Consider the following 19531-nt stretch of genomic DNA (forward strand, 5'->3'; position numbering starts at 1 on the left):
AAATAGACATTTCTCCAAAGAAGATACACAGATTGCCAACAAACACATGAAAGGATGCTCAACATCACTAATCATTAGAGAAATGTAAATCAAAATTACAATGAGGTATCACCTCGCACTGGTCAGAATGGCCATCATCAAAAAATTCTACAAACAATAAATGCTGGTGAGGGTGTGGGGAAAGGGAACCCTCTTGAACTGTTGGTGGCAATGTAAGTTGATACAGCCACTATGGAGAACAGTATGGAGGTTCCTTAAAAAACTGAAAATAGAACTAGCATACAACCCAGCAATCCCACTACTGGGCATATACCCTGAGAAAACCATAATCCAAAAAGAGTCATGTATCACAATGTTCATTGCAGCACTATTTACAATAACCAGGACATGGAAGCAACCTACATGTCCATCGACAGATGAATTGATAAAGAAGATGTGGCCCATATATACAATGGAATATTACTCAGCCATAAAAGGAAATGAAATTGAGTTATTTGTAGTGTGGTGGTTGGAGCTACAGTCTGTCATACAGAGTGAAGTAAGTCAGAAAGAGAAAAACAAATACCGTATGCTAACACGTATATATATAGAATCTAAAAAAGGTTGTGAAGAACCTAGGGGAGACAGGAATAAAGATGCAGACATAGAAAATGGACTTGTGGACACGGGGAGGAGGAAAGGTAAGCTGGGACAAAGTTAGAGAGTGGCATGGACATATATACAGTACCAAATGTAAAATAGGTAGCTAGTGGGAAGCAGCCACATAGCACAGGGACATCAGCTTGGTGCTTTGTGACCACCTAGAGGGTTGGGATAGGGAGGGTGGGGGGGAGAGGCAAGAGGGAGGGAATATAGGGATATATGTATACATATAGCTGATTAAGTTTGTTATACAGCAAAAACTAATACATCATTGTAAAGCAATTATACTCCAATAAAGATGTTAAAATAAATTAGTCTGCTTACATTCCCTTCCTCTTCTTTATTCTTTTGCTCCATTTTGTAAGGACAAAGGGAGTCTCCCAATCTATTACCAGGAAATATCTTTTAAATTATAGGTTTTTTTATACTGCTGCTTTTCTCACAAGGATATTAATTCTTACTTTGTGATCTCAGTGCCATCATTATTTCAAATTTATTTCCAGGTTTAAAAAGAATTAATGCACTCTATAAGTCCACATACATGCTTGGGTTCTTTATTTTGGTTCTTCTTTTTGACCAGATCAGCACCATCCAGTAGAAATAGGATGCAAGCCACATAAGTAATTTAAAAAATTTTAGTAGCCACATTGGCAAAGAAATAGGTGAAAGGAATTATATAATATATTTTACTTAACCTGACATATCCAAAATATTATAATCTCAGTGTGTTATCAATATAAAAATTATTAATGAGACATTTTGCATTCTTTTTTCATACTAAGCCCTCAAAGTCTGGTGTATATTTTATGCATATAGCACATCTCAGCTCAGACTCATCACGCTTCAGGTGCTCAATGACCACACATGGTGAGTGGTTACCTAATTGGACAGCACAATTATAGATCATGGTATACACAGAAAATGACAATGTTCTTTAGGGCCAAGGCCTTCTACCCCACCACCCCAGGCTAAGGAGAGCAGTATCTCAGCACAACCCACAGTCCTTGCAACACATCACTTAGGAAGTGCTGGGCTGGGTGACTTTTAAGAAGTGGTTAATTAAGACAGTGTTTCCCGGGGGGGCTTCCCTGGCGGCGCAGTTGTTGAGAGTCCGCCTGCTGATGCAGGGGACACGGGTTCGTGCCCTGGTTCAGGAAGATCCCACATGCCGCGGAGCAGCTGGGCCCGTGAGCCATGGCCGCTAAGCCTGCGTGTCCGGAGCCTGTGCTCCACAACAGGAGAGGCCACAACAGGGAGAGGCCCGTGTACCGCAAAAAAAAAAAAAAAAAGACAGTGTTTCTCAAGTTTTAATATGCACAAGGATTACCTGGACATCTTTTTTTTTAATTTCTTTTATTGAAGTAGAGTTGATTAACAATGTTGTATTAATTTCTGCCGTACAGCAAAGTGATTCAGTTACACATATATATTCATTCTTTTTTGCATTCATTTCCATTATGGTTTATCATGGGATATTGAATATAATTCCCTGTGCTATACAGTAGGACCTTGTTTTTTATCCATCGTATAAAATGGATCGTATAAAATAGTGTGCACCTGCTAATCCCAAATTCCCACTCCATCCCTCCGCCCACCTTGGAAACCACAAGTATGTTCTCTATGTCTGTGAGTCTATTTCTGTTTCATACATAGGTTCATTTTTGTCATATTTTAGATTCCACATGTAAATGATATCATTCGGTATTTGTCTTTGTCTGACTTACTTCACTTAGTATGATATTCTCTAGGCCCATCCATGTTGCTGCAAATGGCATTATTTCATTCTTTTTTATGGCTGAGTAGTATTCCATTGTATATATATACCACATCTTCTTTATCCACTCATCTGTCGATGGACATTTAGGTTGTTTCCATGTTTTGGCTATTGTGAATAGTGATGCTATGAATATAGGGGTGCATGTAGCTTTTTGATTTATAGTTTTATCTGGATATTGGGCATCTTTTTAATTAATTATTTTTTTGTATTCCATTTATTTTATTTTATTTTATTTTTGAACATCTTTATTGGAGTATAATTGCTTTACAATGGTGTGTTAGTTTCTGCTTTATAACAAAGTGAATCAGCTATACATATATCCCCATATCTCCTCCCTCTTGCGTCTCCCTCCCACCCGCCCTATCCCACCCCTCTAGCTGGTCACAAAGCACTGAGCTGATGTTCCTGTGCTATGCGGCTGCTTCCCACTAGCTATCTATTTTACATTTGGTAGTGTATATATGTCCATGCCACTCTCTCTCTTCGTCCCAGCTTACTCTTCCCACTTCCCATGTCCTCAAGTCCATTCTCTATGTCTGATTCTTTATTACTGTCCTGTCTCTACGTTCTTCAGAACCTTTTTTTTTTCTTAGATTCCATATACATGTGTTAGCATATGGTATTTGTTTTTCTCTTTATGACTTTTACTTCACTCTGTATGACAAACTCTAGGTCCATCCACTTCACTACATGTAACTCAATTTCCTTTCTTTTTATGACTAATATTCCATTGTATATATGTGTTAGGCATCTTTTTTAAACACAGGCTCTGATTCATTAGCTCTGGAGTGGATTCTGAGATTCGGCATTTTTAACAAGCCCCTAAAGAATGCTTGTCCTCTGAAAACAGTTTAAGTAGCAAAGGATTGTTATATATACTGAAGTCTGGCAACACTTAGAATGTATTTCTGATACCTTTTCAACTTGCCATATAGAGCAATCTAAATCAGTACTATTTAACAGACATAGAACACAAGCCATATATAGAATGTGGCTATAGATTCTTGGGTCTCATCCATTTCATTTTCCCTCTTAGCTCTTTGTCACTGAGTATTGTCTTCCAGAATCTGATGTTACTGAGATAATTCACATGGCTAGACTAATTTATTTTTAATTTTTCTGCCTGGATAGATTATCCATTATCCTCAATAACACCATGCTAATCTTTATTTGTTTTTCATTTTTCTGGAACATAATGGGACTTTTGATCTGCCAATTCAGATGTTCTTTTACTTTGGGAAAGTTTTAATCTAATTACTCATTTCTTCAATTAAATGATTTTTTTCACACTTAGTCTTTCTCAAACTGAGAAATAACTTGTAAGTAACATGTTCATTTAATAATTTATTGTTTCCTTTTATTCTCATGAAAACTGTTTGTAAATCAATGGTGCATCTTGAAATTAATGATAGTTTGGGATCAAAGAAATGCAATATATTTTATATTTATTTTCACTTCCTTTTGGTCTTTCTCTCTCTCTCTCTTTTTTTTTTCCTGGAAAGTCCACATAGTCCTATGCTGTTTCTCTGTTATTTGTTTTCCATCACTATTACGCTCTTTAACCTGTTTTCTCCCTCTGTCCTTATCCTCTGCAATCTGTGAAATTTTTCCCAAAACTGTCCTCTAAGTCAAAACTCAATTTTCCACAGGGTCAACTTATATTTAGCTGTTTCTAACTTGGGTTTGGGTTTTGTAATGGTTTTATTTTCCTTTTGTGCTTTTCTTGGCTTTGCCTTTCATTATCTCTTGCATTTCTTTGAGCCTTTTTCTTACAAAACCTGTTTTCTCTAATGCCTTAGAGTTTGGAGTAATTTTCTTCTGTTTCCTGGAATAATTCTTTTTTAAAATTTATTTATTTATATTTTTAAATTTTTGGCTGCATTGGGCCTTCGTTGCTGCACACAGGCTTTCTCTAGTTGCGGCAGCGGGGGTTACTCTTCCTGGCAGTGTGTTGGTTTCTCATTGCAGTGACTTCTCTTGTTGTGGAGCATGGGTTCTAGGCACGCAGGTTTCAGTAGTTGTGTCACAGGGGCTCAGTAGTAGTGGCTTGTGGGAATTTGAGTGCAGGTTCAGTAGTTGTGGCACATGGGCTTAGTTGCTTTGTGGCATGTGGGATCTTCCTGGACTAGGGCTCGAACCCGTGTCCCCTGCATTGGCAGTTCGATTCTTTTTTTTTTTAACATCTTTATTGGGGTATAATTGCTTTACAATGGTGTGTTAGTTTCTGCCCCGTAACAAAGTGAATAAGTTATACATATACATATGTTCCTATATCTCTTCCCTCTTGCATCTCCCTCCCTCCCACCCTCCCTATCCCACACCTCCAGGTGGTCACAAAGCACTGAGTCAATATCCCTGTGCCATGCGGATGCTTCCCACTAGCTATCTACCTTACGTTTGTTAGTGTGTATATGTCCATGACGCTCTCTCTCCCTGTCACAGCTCACCCTTCCCCCTCCCCATATCCTCAAGTCCGTTCTCCAGTAGGTCTGTGTCTTTATTCCTGTCTTACCCCTAGGTTCTTCATGACATTTTTTTTTCTTCTTAAATTCCATATATATGTGTTAGCATACGGTATCTGTCTTTTTCTTTCTGACTTACTTCACTCTGTATGACAGACTCTAGGTCTATCCACCTCTTTACAAATAGCTCAATTTCGTTTCTTTTTATGGCTGAGTAATTGCACCACCAGGAAAGTCCATTGCTAGAATAATTCTTAACCTTTGTTTTGCATATAACAAATGCTTCCTTCTTTATTGAAAGTATCTTGCATAAGACCCACACTGGGTGTTTTGGGCTTTCTGTGCAGCCTTTGAATGTGTGTTTGGGGTGGGTGGTGAGCTGGGGCACAACCCAAGGGGAGTAAAGTTAGGATTCAACAGAAGTTGGTCCTACACATTTCACATTTATGGTTCTCAGCTATTTTGTAGTTTATTGCTATTGAGAACACATATTTTCCTCTCATTATATTTTAGCTGCTTGTTACTACTTTATAGAGAAGCTACTGATTTTTTTCTGGATTTATTTTGTAGTCAGCAATCTCAACTCAATTAATTTTTAATTGTTTCTCTTAGCTATGGTCTACCTTGAATAGCAAACATTTACATATCTCTTATTATGTGTCAGTCCACTGTTCTTTGTCTTTATCTTTACAACATGTCTGTGAGGTCAGTACTACCACTTGCCCATAAGACAGAAGAAGATAGTGATGTTAAGTACCTTACACAAGTTCACACAGCTAGTAAGTGATGAAATGTTGATTTGCTCCCAGGTAGGTGAGCTCTTAAATCATTATGCTCTTTGAAAATTTTGATTATGTTATCTCCCTCTTTCCAAATTTTTTTCTTACCTAATTGCAATGGTTAAAATAAAGTATGCAGAGTCATCTTCATTCTCTAATTTCTTCTATAACATGTCCCTTCTCCATTAAGGAGATCAACTGGGTATCAGAAAAGCTAAGGTCTGTGGTAGCTCTGTACTAACTGGGCATGTGCTCTTGGGCAAGGGTTTAATAATTCTAAGCCTCAATTTCCTCATTAATGAAGTGGTAATAAACACATTTACTTTAAAAAAAAAACCTTTGGGATTACTGTGAGATTTAAATAGAATTATTTTAATAAACTGTTTCAAGACCTAGACCAAGATATCATTATTACTACAATATCATGCCCAAAGTGTTTCTATTTCAGGCCCTGTCTGCTTGACTGGAACATCCTCAAGCCACCTAGTTGCCTAGAAAATTGTTATTATCCCACTTTCTCTCTCACTTTCTATTCCTCAATGCACACACATGTACCCAACACAACCACTGTCACTTGCTCTTCTCCAAAGAACCGTTCTTGTCTTGTATCTATGTTGCAGAGATTTCTAGTTGCCTACCCATTACCCAATATTCCCTCTTTCTTTTTTTTTTATTTTTTATTCCCTCTTTCTTTATCAACAGAACCTCTATATTGATGGATGGGCAACATGCTCAGCTACAAAAACACGTTTCCAAATCTCCTTTGGAACAAATGTTAGCCAATGAAATATACACAGAATGTGGATGACCCAGCAGAAAGGTAGGTCTTTGTGCACTGTAATTATACCCATACTACTGATGAAGAAACTGAGCCTCAGAGAGGTGGTACACCTTGCCCCAAAACTTGAGGTCTCTCTGACTGCAAAGATGATATTCTCTCCACTGTACTACACTACGTTTATAAGGCCCTCCTCTCACTATTCTGGTCTCTTCATGTCCTTTATTATCCAAGATAACAATTAGTTAATTATACTAAGGGAGAAGGCTCAAGGTATAATCTTGGCCCTTCAAATAATGTTGAATTTTACAGTGGCTTTTCAGAGACCTAGTCTTGAATTGCAGTATGCCCCCAAGAGTGGCTTGAAGAATCAGAATTCAAACAAGGCAGAGGAATCTAGGGCAGTACCATCGGGCAATGGGGATTGACAGGAGGGACAAAAATGCTGGCAACTGCCACATGCATCGCCAGCTAGCTCTTCCTGATAAGGTAAGCATGCGTCTTGTTTGTATCTTAGGTCCCAGTTTTGCTCAGTGTCTACTTCCTCCTCCTTTGCACCTGCTCAGAGAGGACCTGGATCAGGATCTTATGAGATAGAGAGGGGCATCCTCAAAGCAAACTGCAATGCCATGAAAAGTACACATCTCAAGTGAATTTCTGTCCTCCACTATTAGAGCTAAAGGGTTCTAGGTAAATATTCCAGGATTAGAAAGTCTTCCCTTTTGGAAGGTGATTTGAACTTGAAGGAGGAAAATCACAACATAAAATAATATGAAAACAAGACATATGTTGTAAATCTTATACTTCCTTACAGAAGGATACTGAGTATATATTCTTTGAGCACTTATGAACAAGCATGTGCAGGCATGATTCTGAGGAACATTTACAGGAGCAAACTTTATTTTCACAAGCTCATGACATTCTTAGCAATGGCTTCCAATTTTACCAACATTTCCAAAGCTGTTTTCAAAGAGAATTTAGTTAGCCTTTGAAATCTGTGAACAAGCATTTTAGATGTTTTAACTTAAAATGTGCATACATAATTAATTATATAATCATTGCATTAAGCATTTTCTCTGCTTTAACATATTATTAATAAAGAGTCAAGTTGTAACCATACACCAGGTAGGGAACTCTGGGGTGATATATTACTTTGGAATAATGCTGGCAAGTGCCACATCAAAACCAAACATCCTGCATCCACTCACTGAAGAGTGGAAAACTGAGAAATATACAGAGCATTTGCTCCAGAGTCTCAGAATGAGTCAGTAGTGGATTTAGACTTAATATTTAAATTAAGCCACCAAAGGAGAAGAATAACACAAAACACAACTGACAGCAAACCATTCACAGAAACTTCATCATTGAATATTTCATGAGTGAGGTTCTCAGCAGTGGAGAAGAACCTGCCTCATCTGTAAAGATTGTTCAGAACCTTGGAGAATGACGTACCACATAATTTGGGTATACATGGCACCCATATTTGTTTCTACAGGTTCCCCTTTCTGGGGACACAACAGATTTCTTCTCAGAGTTCCTATGAGGTAGCTAGCTCTGGCATCGGGTTCATCAGAGAAGGTGACAAATTTTCTCTCTCACTTTGATTCATAAGAAATCTCAGGATCTCTATTTATTCTACTTGTAAAATTCTACTTTGTATTACGCAAACTAATAGGAAGATCAAAGAAGATCAAAAATATGTCCTGCCCACGTGAATCATTTTTTTTTTTAAGATTTTGTTCAGAACTCACAAACTAAAGACATCTCTTCCAAAGTATTCTGGCATTCTGGGTTAACAACAATAACAAAAATTAACTTCAGAAGGAGGACTTAAATGCCAAAAAAAAAACAAAATAAAAATGAGATATGAAACACTACATCAAATTTCAAAGATCCTGGTTAAAGAAAAAATATTCCACCAGTTTGGAGATTTTAAGACCTGATAACTCCCTCCTTCGTTTTGAAAGAACTTGTTTGGAACCTGACACATAGTAGAAACTCAGAAATGTGTGTTAAAGTGATGAGTGATGTTTTGAGGAAATTTCAGAGGTGGTAGCTCACAGTTTGAAACAGAGTAGAAATTCCCACAAACCGTAAGTGTTTCAAAGTTCTTATGATGCTGCATCTGAATCTACCCCAATATCTAACGTCTTATGACTCACTGTGCACCCATTGCTGTTTATTTGGGAGTTCTTGCATGGGGTGAGGGGTCCAAGTGTTAGACCCAATTGATCTCTAAGTCAGTGGTTATCAAAGTTTAGCTGCACTATTTACAAAAACCAGGACATGGAAGCAATCTAAGTGTCCATCAACAGATGAATGGATAAAGAAGATATGGCACATATATACAATGGAATATTACTCAGCCATAAAAAGAAACGAAATTGAGTTATTTGTAGTGAGGTGGATGGACCTAGGGTCTGTCATACAGAGTGAAATAAGCCAGAAAGAGAAAAACAAATACCGTATGCTAACACATATATGGAATCTTCAAAAAAAAAAGGTTCTGAAGAACCTAGGGACAGGACAAGAATAAAGGCACAGACATAGAGAATAGACTTGAGGACACGGAGAGGGGGAAGGGTAAGCTGGAACGAAGTGAGAGAGTGGCATTGACATATACACACTACCAAATGTAAAATAGATAGCTAGTGGGAAGCAGCCACATAGCACAAGGAGATCAGCTGGATGCTTTGTGACTACCTAGAGGGGTGGGATAGGAAGGGTGGGAGGAAGTCACAAGAGGGAGGGGATATGGGGATATATGTACACGTATAGCTGATTCACTTTGTTATAAAGCAGAAACTAACACACCATTGTAAAGCAATTATACTCCAGTAAAGATGTTTAAAAAAGGAAAAACCCTTCAGCTGCATTAGAATCCCCAGGAGGACTTGTTAACACACACAATCCTGAGCCCCGTCGCAGAGATTCAGGCTCAGCAGGTGTGGGGTGGGGCCCATGAATTTGCATTTCTAACTAGGTCTCAGTGGATGGAGCCGCTACTTGTCCTTGGACACATCGAATAGCACTGCTATTAGATCCTTTCCGATTCAGAGTCTAACCTTTGAGAACCTAGTCTCAATTTGCAAAATGCCTTAGAGTCTGGGCATTCTACAGGTGCAAAATCACCAGAATGCACTCACGCCTACACCCCTGCCCTCAGAGCCCTCTTCCGCCCACCTCAGGCCCCAAGCCTTCGCTCCCAGCACTCACCAAGCTTTGCCGGGCTTTAGGGCCCCTCGGAACCGCGGAGACGCCCCGCCCCCCGCTCCCCAAGGGCTGCGCCGAGCGCCTGGGCACAGGAACCGCGTGCGGCAGCAGAGCCAGGTCCCTGCTCTGCTGCAGGTGGTATCCAGCGCCTCGTGCCCTGGGCGGCCCTTTAAAAATGGCCCTGACCCGTGAACTTGGCCTGGCTCGCCCCGGGGGATGGGCTATTTACTCCTCTTGGGTTTCTTGTGTGTGTCCGGAGACGCTCCAGCTGTTGGCTCTGTGCACAGCGGCCAGCAGTTTCGGGGGGAATCCAGGGGTTGCCAAAAAAGAACTTGAGAAGGCGGTTTCTCAGAAACCAAGGGCAATCTTTATCTGCTGAGTTGAGGTCACTGCTTGGGCTGAGGACTCTCCATTTGGCTTCAATGGTTTACTCAGGGGTTTCCTCCAAGCCAGCTTGCAAAAGACGAGAGAACTTTCCTAGAGCGGGCGATGTCCCGGGGGAAGCTGAGGTCCGAGAGGGAGCAGAGAGCATACCTGGGCTAAAGCAGCAGGAGCTCCCCAGCAGCTCCCAGCAAGGGCAGGGTTGGGAGGTGGGGCAGGCAACACTAATAAAGATGCAATTTCGCGCAGAGATCACGATGAAGAACTTGGAAAGCATTGCCTGTTCTTAGATGAATGGCTTGTTTGCTTGCTTGTTTGTCTTCCACGGACGTGAACTCACAGTTGAGATTTTATAGATAAACACGTTACCAGCTTGTGCCGCTGAATTCAGTCTATCCACGTACCGCTTAGCCTGGCAGCTTCTGAGTTGTCCGTGAAGAGATGCAGAAATTACTTACACTGATGAAAGCTTATTAAAAGATCAAGAGGAAAGTTTAAAAGGTCAACAGGTCCTTGCTTAGCAAGGATCGCTGGGGCACTAGGTCTCTTGATTCTGGAACTGCTTCCAAAGTTAATTAAGAGGTTTCCATGTACATCTCAGAAGGAATGGGGCTGGAAGGTTGGAGAGAAGGAAGTTGAAGGAGGGCTGTCAGGATTTTTTCCTAATAAAAGAAAAAATCCTGACAGCCCTCCTTCAACTTCCTTCCCTTTTAACAAAGGGAACACAAATATGTGTAAACTAATGACTGGTTTTCTTTTTGTTTTTTACTAATAAGGGAAACAATGGTTTTCCTCAGAAGGCAGTGTATTTGCTCTAAGCTAAAGGTGACCTAGACTTCTGGGATCTACTTAGTACAGTCAGGATCCCAGGGTGCTCCACACAGAGCACTCTAAAGTGCCAGATTTGAGCCTACTTCTGTTTGGTTTGGAGAGGAGGTCTCATCCTGGCCCACAGGGTTCAGGACCCCCTCCTGCCTCACCTGGCTCCTCCTTCCCGAGGTTTTCCTTTTGTGTGTGTGCTGGGGAGCTGGGAGGTGTGCTGAGTATTCACTGTACCTGGCACTGCCCATCATACCTGTTCTGACTGTAAAAGATGACCCCCCTCAGCAGTCCCCCGGGAGATGTACTGAGAACCAGGAACACAACCCAACAAAAGCAGAATTGGTGGGGGAAGGCAGACCATGCTCACCACAGTGATACACAACCACCCAGTATCACTTCTAGAACATAATCAGAAAAAAACTCAAGATGCCAAAGAATGGTTTCCCCCGTTGAGCTGCTCTCCACACCCACCCCAAGACTCATCCTTTAGTATCAATGAGTCTCAGACCCCATCCAGTCTTTGATGAAGGATGTGCCCCTCACCCCAGAGGGAAACACAAAGAGTGATGGTGAGGGCTGGAAGGTCAGAATGTGGCATAGGAACAAAGCACCCTTGCAGTTCTCATTTGGGCCCTCATGCAGCATACATACACCCTCCGTTGACAAAGATTGATTAGTTGAGATGTTATTTTCCAACCAAGAGTGAAATCCCGCGGGAGGGAAGGAGGCCTATTTCACTTCAGAAGAAGGGTGGGGTTCTTTCCTTACAATTAGTGTAATAGTATTCAAATAACATTGGAGTCAACAGGAAGTTGGCTTTTTTGAGTAACTTTTCTGGAAAGTACTATTTTAGGAATGTTTTTACTTGTAGTACAATTACAATTTAAGTTTCACAATCACACTATGATATAAAAGTGGCTTTGGGATCGACAGCCTTTTCCACAGAATTCAAGATTTCCTTTTCCTCCCTCTGCTTGTAAAATTGAACCAACGGTTTTCCCTAAAGAAATTATAATGCAAAATTTGTCCTCTGTTGAGAATTACACTTGTTCTACTAAGGATACATTAATATGTTTCAGAAAGTGGGAGTTTTAAGCTAAACTTTGGAAGGAATTTAGGCACTAAAATCACCAAGTTTTCAATTACTTACCACAGAAAATAGACTACTTGGATTTACATTTATCTGGCTTTGATATTGAATAAAAGAAAAGAAATCCAGAATTTCAAAATTGTGGAAAGGGTATTAAATATTTTCCCAGAATTCATCATTAGTTATATTTGTTTTTCTTTTATCCAACCTCTACAGTCTGGGATTTCTGCAACTGTTTTAAGTAAGGAGATAACATTAGAATGAGTCATAGCAACTGTCTTCTACTCTACATCCCTTAATTCCCGCTGATAAGTGTTGACATATTTCAAAAAATATGAGACCCATACTGTTACTGAACACAAGTCCAAGTGCCCAAACAAACCGAAGCATCAGAGTTTAGAGCAGAGAAAGGTTTATTTCCGGGCTGTGCAAGGAGAATGGGTGGCCTGTGCTCAAAAAACCCAAATTCCTCAAAGGGTTTCAGCAAAGCATTTTTAAAAGCCAGGTGAGAGAGTGTTGTCCCAGGGTATGTGACAGCTCAAAAGTGCACAGTTCTCTGATTGTTTGATCTTGATCAGTCCTTCGATACCAGAAGGTCTGGGAGGTACATGCTCATGATCATCTAGTAGTTAATTCCTTCCATTTGGTGGTGGTTTTTAGCATCTGAAAAACTCAGGAAATATGAATCAGATACTGTTACCTAGGTATTTCAGAGGGGAGCCTAAAGCAGAGGGTATGGGAGAGGGATTTGTCCCGGGAAGGCCCCATAAGGTCATACCTGTTTACAGTACAAGAAGTGCACAAGATGACTTTGGATCAGAGATGATTTAAATGAACATGATTGACTTTCTCCTTGGTGCAATCAGAATTATTAAAAGAACAGGGTAAAAGGAAACACTTCTCTCACAAAGTGACTCCATATCACTCTGTCATGCCTGTATACCACTAGGTAAAATTATCAATAAATAAAATGCAATGTTGATAACTAAAGCCAACATACTTTCCTGTCCCTGTATTTAATGATACTGGAATCTGGTATACTTTCTCTATGTTAAGCCATACTGAGAACAAGCAAAAATGACTTAGCTACTTGCTCCAGGAAATATTTGCTCCTAAAAGACAAGACTGTGACTAAGCAAAACAGCTTTCTTATCAATACAAACCAGCTTCTGTATCAATACCACCCAACTTCCTCATCAATACCAACCAGCCTCCTTATTAATACCAACCAGCCTCCTTACCAATATCAACCAGCTTCCTTATCAATACCAACCAGCTTGCTCAGCAAGACCTGCTTTAACTCTGTCGTCTCTAGGTATCTACCGATCCAAAGCTACATTATATCATAAATTCTTCTCAAACCCAATCAGTCCTCTGGCTGGCAAACCCACCTAATGTTCACCCAGCCCAGAACCTAAACCCTATGAATAACCTGCCCTGACTCCCCTCTGAGGCATTAGTAAGATTGTCAATATAGTGTTCTTCTTTACTGTATTAAACCTGATTAAATAGCTATTTTGATCAACTGGTTTTTCTGGTGGTCTTCTGGGGGACCTCAACAGTTGATGAGCACACCATAATCAAGGTTTATTTCATGTTACAGCATCACAGAGGAAGGCAAAGCCAACACTGGGTGGATGGTTGAGGGCAATAGAATCAATAAAGGCTTAATGAGAGCATGACATGAAAGCTGGGTCTGCGAGAGTCCTGAGTCCAACTCTGGAATACTGAGAACCATGTCTCATTAGAAGAAAACCTCCATCTCCAAGAAAAACAATTAGGAGAAATCCCAAGAGTTCCTGGTAAAATGAGTGGCAACCCCCTACCTTCCTAGGTGGTTAGGAAATCTCAGATATGCAACAGATGTGAGAAGAAACTTCTTGTGTCCTGGATAGAAGGGTGAGTATGAAGATAACAGCAAAGGGGTACCCAGGGTAGCAGAAGCCCCAAACCTCAAAGCACGAGTTCCTTTGATTTATCCAGCAAGGATCATAGCTGTGAGCCTTTCTAAACAGTCCAAAGCCAATTTCAGTTTTGTTTTTCTACATTGGTCTTAGTAATAAAAACATGGTAAGGGCTTCCCTGGTGGTGCAGTGGTTGAGAGTCCGCCTGCCGATGCAGGGGACAGGGGTTCGTAACCCGGTCTGGGAAGATCCCACATGCCACGGAGCGGCTGGGCCTGTGAGCCATGGCCGCTGAGCCTGTGCATCCGGAGCCTGTGCTCCGCAACGGGAGAGGCCACGACAGTGAGAGGCCCGAGTACCGCAAAAAAAAAAAAAAAAAAAAGGTAAAATATCTTTTTTAAAACTTTGTTGGACAGGAATAATATAATATAAAAATTATAACAATTAACTTTCATGTCTATACTGGACATCTATTGTTTTGAATACTTAGAAAAACATTCCCTTCCCCTCTCCTGGGAAACACTTATTCTATCTACATAGTTCCAAAGAGAACTAGCATTTTTTTCAAGGTCCCACCTCCTTAGCCATAGTTCTTGGTCTGGGAATAACCCTTGGCCCAAGTTTGACCAGTCGTAGGATCTTGGGTTCAGAGAGTCTGAGTTTCCATTCCTCAGCAGATAAATGTGTCTGAAGGCTGATGGAAGCTACATTCCAGTCACTGTAAAAGGAGGCTGTCTAAAGATTAGAGCTGACCTACAGAGAAAAGAGAGGAAGAGCCTTCCAGCGGCATTAGAATCCCAAGTTTCAGTCATCTTTAAACCTTGTCCTTCCCACAAAGTGTGCACATTGGTCGGGAAACAGCCATTCTTGGCTGTTTATAGATACATACATACATACATGTATCTCTTCTTTTTCAAATTCTTTTCCCATTTAGGTTGTTACATAATATTAAGCAGAGTTCCCTGTGCTATATAGTAGGCCCTTGTTGGTTATTTTAAATATAGCAGTGTGTACATGTCATCCCAAACTCCATAACTATCCCTTTCCCCCACCCTTCCCCCCTGGTAACCATAAGTTTTTTCTCTAAGTCTGTGAGTCTGTTTCTGTTTTGTAAATAAGCTCATTTGTATCATTTCTTTTTAGGTTCTGCATATAAGCAATATCATACAATATTTATCTTTCTCTGTATGACTTACTTCACTCAGTATAACAATATCTAGGTCCATCCATGTTGTTGCAAATGGAATTATTTTGTTCTTTTTATGGCTGAGTAGTATTCCATTGTATATATGTACCATATCTTCTGTACCCATTCCTCTATGAATGGACTTTTAGGTTGCTTCCATGCCTTGGCTATTGTAAACAGTGCTGCAATGAACACTGGGGTGCAAAATGCGAATCAAAACTATAATGAGATTTCACCTTACACTGGTCAGAATGGCTATCATCAAAAAATCCACAAACCATAAACGCTGGAGCGGGTGTGGAGAGAAGGAAACCCTTCTACACTGTTGGTGGGAATGTAAATTGGTACAGCCACTATGGAGAACAGTATGCTGGTTCCTTAAAAACTAAAAATAGAGCTACCATATGATCCAGCAATCCCACTCCTAGGCATATATCTGGAGAAAAACATGGTCCGAAAGTATACATGCACCACAAGGGAGGATTTTTAGGAGGTCATACTCCATTCAAATTTCAAAAAATATGCAATCCCCAAACCCAATGTTTTTGGGATATTAAAACTGGTAACGTTGGAAACGGTTCAGGTCAATTTACTGGTAAAATTAAATCTTAGAGGAGCTGCTATACCCTGGTAAGTTCTGGACCTCACTTTTCTTACTTTTATTTTATTAGGTTATTGGAGAGATCAAACTCTAGATAATATATTCTCAAATTGATTGTATATCAAAATCAATTGAGGATGTTAAAAATACATATGTATAGACTCCACCAAATGCTTATTAAATCAGAATTCCTGGGGTTGTTGCCAGGAGTTTGGATTAAGGCTCCAGAGTTGATTCTTTGAACCAGGCATGTTTGAGTATTACTAGTCCAAACAATTTCACACACTTAAATGCACAATACCCTGATTTACAAACCATGATGCCCATCCATTTCACTGCTTGTTATGAGTAGGACTTCTCCTTGACTTAAATTTGCATGGTCTCCATCCACCCTTCTTAACAACCAGGTTTGGAGAAGCCAAATTATTAAATATGGTTATTGAAGGAATAAAGCAAGAACAAATAAAACTATTGTATGGTCTATGTAGTAACAACTAAGCCTTATACAACTCCTGCTCAGAAGGAGGTCATAATTTAGTGGGGTGAGGAAGAGAAGAGTAAAATATCTAGACAAACAACAGTAATGCATTATGATACAGCTTCATAGAGAAAATATCAGAGTTCTACAATATTGCAATGGAAGTAGCCATCATACTACTTGTGGAGGTCAAGAAAGGCTAAAGTGGGGAGATAACTCAAGGTGACGGCTCTGAAGAATATGTATAAATTCACTAGTTGGAGGAAGAGATGGATCTATGTAGACTTTCATAAAGCATCCCATTTTCACTGTGGTGACTTAGAATGGGCAGATGAATCCACTTTCCTGGATCTCAGTATCATCATGCATAGAGTTAGGTAATAATCCCAAACACAGGATTAATTTCACTAAGCTTATGAATAGTCAATGTTGTACCTGTTTCTCATAAATGAAGCTGCTCCATCATCCTTAAGCTGGTCACAAGATGGCTGCTGTAGCATCAGCCAACTCATTTGAATATGATAACGTCCAAAGAAGGAAAGAGAGTGTATCTTTCTAAAAGAGAGAAAACGTTTAGACCTCACCTTGTGTATCATTGGCCAGAAGGTCACATGCCCACAGACAAGAGGAATAGGACTGCCATTCCTATTCCAATAGGAATAGGACTGGCTAAACTGATCTTGGAATAGGGTCAACTCCCCTGAGTACAGTGTGACACAAAGAGAGTAGACACTTGAACAAAACTCAGACCCTGCTACTGGAGAAGAGTGGCATAACTAATTTTGAGTAGGAAGCCAACATTATCTGCTACCATCATCTACTGTGAAATTGAACATGTAGGGGTTAATAGATGGGTTGGACATGTAGGGGTTAATAGATGGATTGATGCTGACAAATTTGAAATAGCCCAGTCCATTTGTGTTCTTCCTATGCTGTCCTCTAAGAGTTTTATAGTGTCCGGTCTTGCATTTAGGTCTCTAATACATTTTCAGTTTATTTTTGTGTATGGTGTTAGGGAGTGTTCTAATTTCATTCTTTTACATGTAGCTGTCCAGTTTTCCCAGCACCACTTATTGAAGAGAATGTCTTTTCTCCATTGTATATCTTTGCCTCCTTTGTCATAGATTAGTTGACCATATGTGTGTGGGTTTATCTCTGGGCTTTCTATCTTGTCCCATTGATCTATGTTTCTGTTTTTGTGCCAGTACCATATTGTCTTGATTACTGTAGCTTTGTAGTATAGTCTGAAGTCAGGGAGTCGATTCTTCCAGCTCCATTTTTTTCCCTCAAGACTGCTTTTGCTATTCGGGGTTTTTGGGTCTCCATAAAAATTTTAAGATGATTTGTTCTACTTCTGTAAAAAATGCCATTGGTAATTTGATAGGGATTGCACTGAATCTGTAGATTGCTGTGGGTAGTATAGTCATTTTCACAATATTGATTCTTCCAATCCAAGAACACGGTATATCTCTCCATCTGTTGGTATCATCTTTAATTTCTTTCATCAGTGTCTTATAGTTTTCTGCATACAGGTCTTTTGTCTCCTTAGGTAGGTTTATTCCTAGGTATTTTATTCTTTTTGTTGCAATGGTAAATGGGAGTGTTTTCTTGATTTCACTTTCAGATTTTTCATCATTAGTATATAGGAATGCCAGAGATTTCTGTGCATTAACTTTGTATCCTGCTACTTTACCAAATTCATTGATTAGCTCTAGTAGTTTTCTGGTGGCATTTTTAGGATTCTCTATGTATAGTATCATGTCATCTGCAAAGAGTGACAGTTTCAGTTCTTCTTTTCCGATTTGTATTACTTTTATTTCTTTTTCTTCTCTGATTGCTGTGGCTAGGACTTCCAAAACTATGTTGAATAATAGTGGTGAGAGTGGACATCCTTGTCTCATTCCTGATCTTAGAGGAACTGCTTTCAGTTTTGCACAATTGAGAATGATGTTTACTGTGGGTTTGTCATATATGGCCTTTATTATGTTGAGGTAGTTTCCCTCTATGCCCACTTTCTGGAGAGTTTTTATCATAAATGCGTGTTGAATTTTGTCAAAAGCTTTTTCTGCATCTATTGAGATGATCATATGGTTTTTATTCTTCAATTATTTAATATGGTGTATCATACTGATTTGTATATATTGAAGAATCCTTGCATACCTGGGATAAATCCCACTTGATCGTGGTGTATGATCCTTTTAATGTGTTGATGGATTTTGTTTGCTAGTATTTTGATGAGGATTTTTGCAACTATATTCATCAGTGATATTGGTCTGTACATTTCTTTTTTTGAAGTATCTTTGGTTTTGGTATCAGGGTGATGGTGGCTTCATAGAATGAGTTTAGGAATGCTCCTTCCTCTGCAATATTTTGGAAGAGTTTGCGAAGGATGGGTGTTAGCTCTTCTCAAAACGTTTGATAGAATTAACCTATGAAGCCACCTGGTCCTGGACTTTTGTTTGTTGGAAGATTTTTAATCACAGTTTCAATTTCATTACTTGTGGTTGGTTTGTTCATATTTTCTGTTTCTTCCTGATTCAGTCTTGGAAGGTTATACCTTTCTAAGAATTTGTGCATTTCTTCCAGGTTGTCCATTTTATTGGCATACAGTTGCTTGTACTAGTCTCTTAGGATGCTTTGTATTTCTGTGATGTCTGTTGTAACTTCTCCTTTTTCATTTCTAATTTTATTGATTTGAGTCCTCTCCCTCTTTTTCTTGATGAGTCTGGCTAATGCTTTATCAATTTTGTTTACCTTTTCAAAGAACCAGCTTTTAGTTTTATTGATCTTTGCTATTGTTTTCTTTGTTTCTATTTCATTTATTTCTGCTCTGATCTTCATGATTTCTTTCCTTCTGCTAACTTTGGGTTTTGTTTGTTCTTCTTTGCCTAGTTCCCTTAGGTGTAAGGTTAGATTGTTTACTTGAGATTTTTCTTGTTTCTTGAGGTAGGCTTGTAAACATGTGTTTGTGTTTTTTACGTTTTTCTCCCTGTAATTCATTTCGAATCTCATAGTGTTGTGGTCAGAAAAGATGCTTCATATGATTTCAGTTTTCTTAAATTTACTGATGCTTGATTTGTGACCCAAGATGTGATCTATCCTGGAGAATGTGCTGTGCGCTCTTGAGAAGAAAGTGTAATCTGCTGTTCTTGGATGGAATGTCCTATAAACATCAATTAAATCTATCTGGTCTATTGTGTCATTTAAAGCTTCTGTTTCCTTATTTATTTTCATTTTGGATGATCTGTCCATTGGTGTAAGTGAGGTGTTAAAGTCCCCCACTATTATTGTGTTACTTTCAATTTCCTCTTTTATAGCTGTTAGCAGTTGCCTTATGTATTTAGATGCTCCTATGTTGGGTGCATATATATTTATAATTGTTATATCTTCTTCTTGGATTGATCCCTTGATCATTATG

At 39.4% G+C, this 19531-nt stretch overlaps 1 protein-coding gene across 1 annotated transcript in view; it reads right to left on the reverse strand.

Moving 5' to 3' along the window:
* Positions 1 to 9776, reverse strand: part of COL6A5 (collagen type VI alpha 5 chain) — a 156388-nt gene extending 146612 nt beyond the window's left edge. Inside the window, exon 1 of the mRNA XM_029214229.1 lies at positions 9655 to 9776. The gene's annotated coding sequence lies outside the window, so the exon portion shown is untranslated. The remainder of the gene's footprint in view (positions 1 to 9654) is intronic.
* Between the last annotated feature and the right edge of the window lie 9755 nt (positions 9777 to 19531).

This window comes from Monodon monoceros, unplaced genomic scaffold (genome assembly GCF_005190385.1).
Source record: "Monodon monoceros isolate NGI ecotype Baffin Bay Population unplaced genomic scaffold, NGI_Narwhal_1 Super_Scaffold_11, whole genome shotgun sequence".
NCBI classification, from domain to species: domain Eukaryota; kingdom Metazoa; phylum Chordata; class Mammalia; order Artiodactyla; family Monodontidae; genus Monodon; species Monodon monoceros.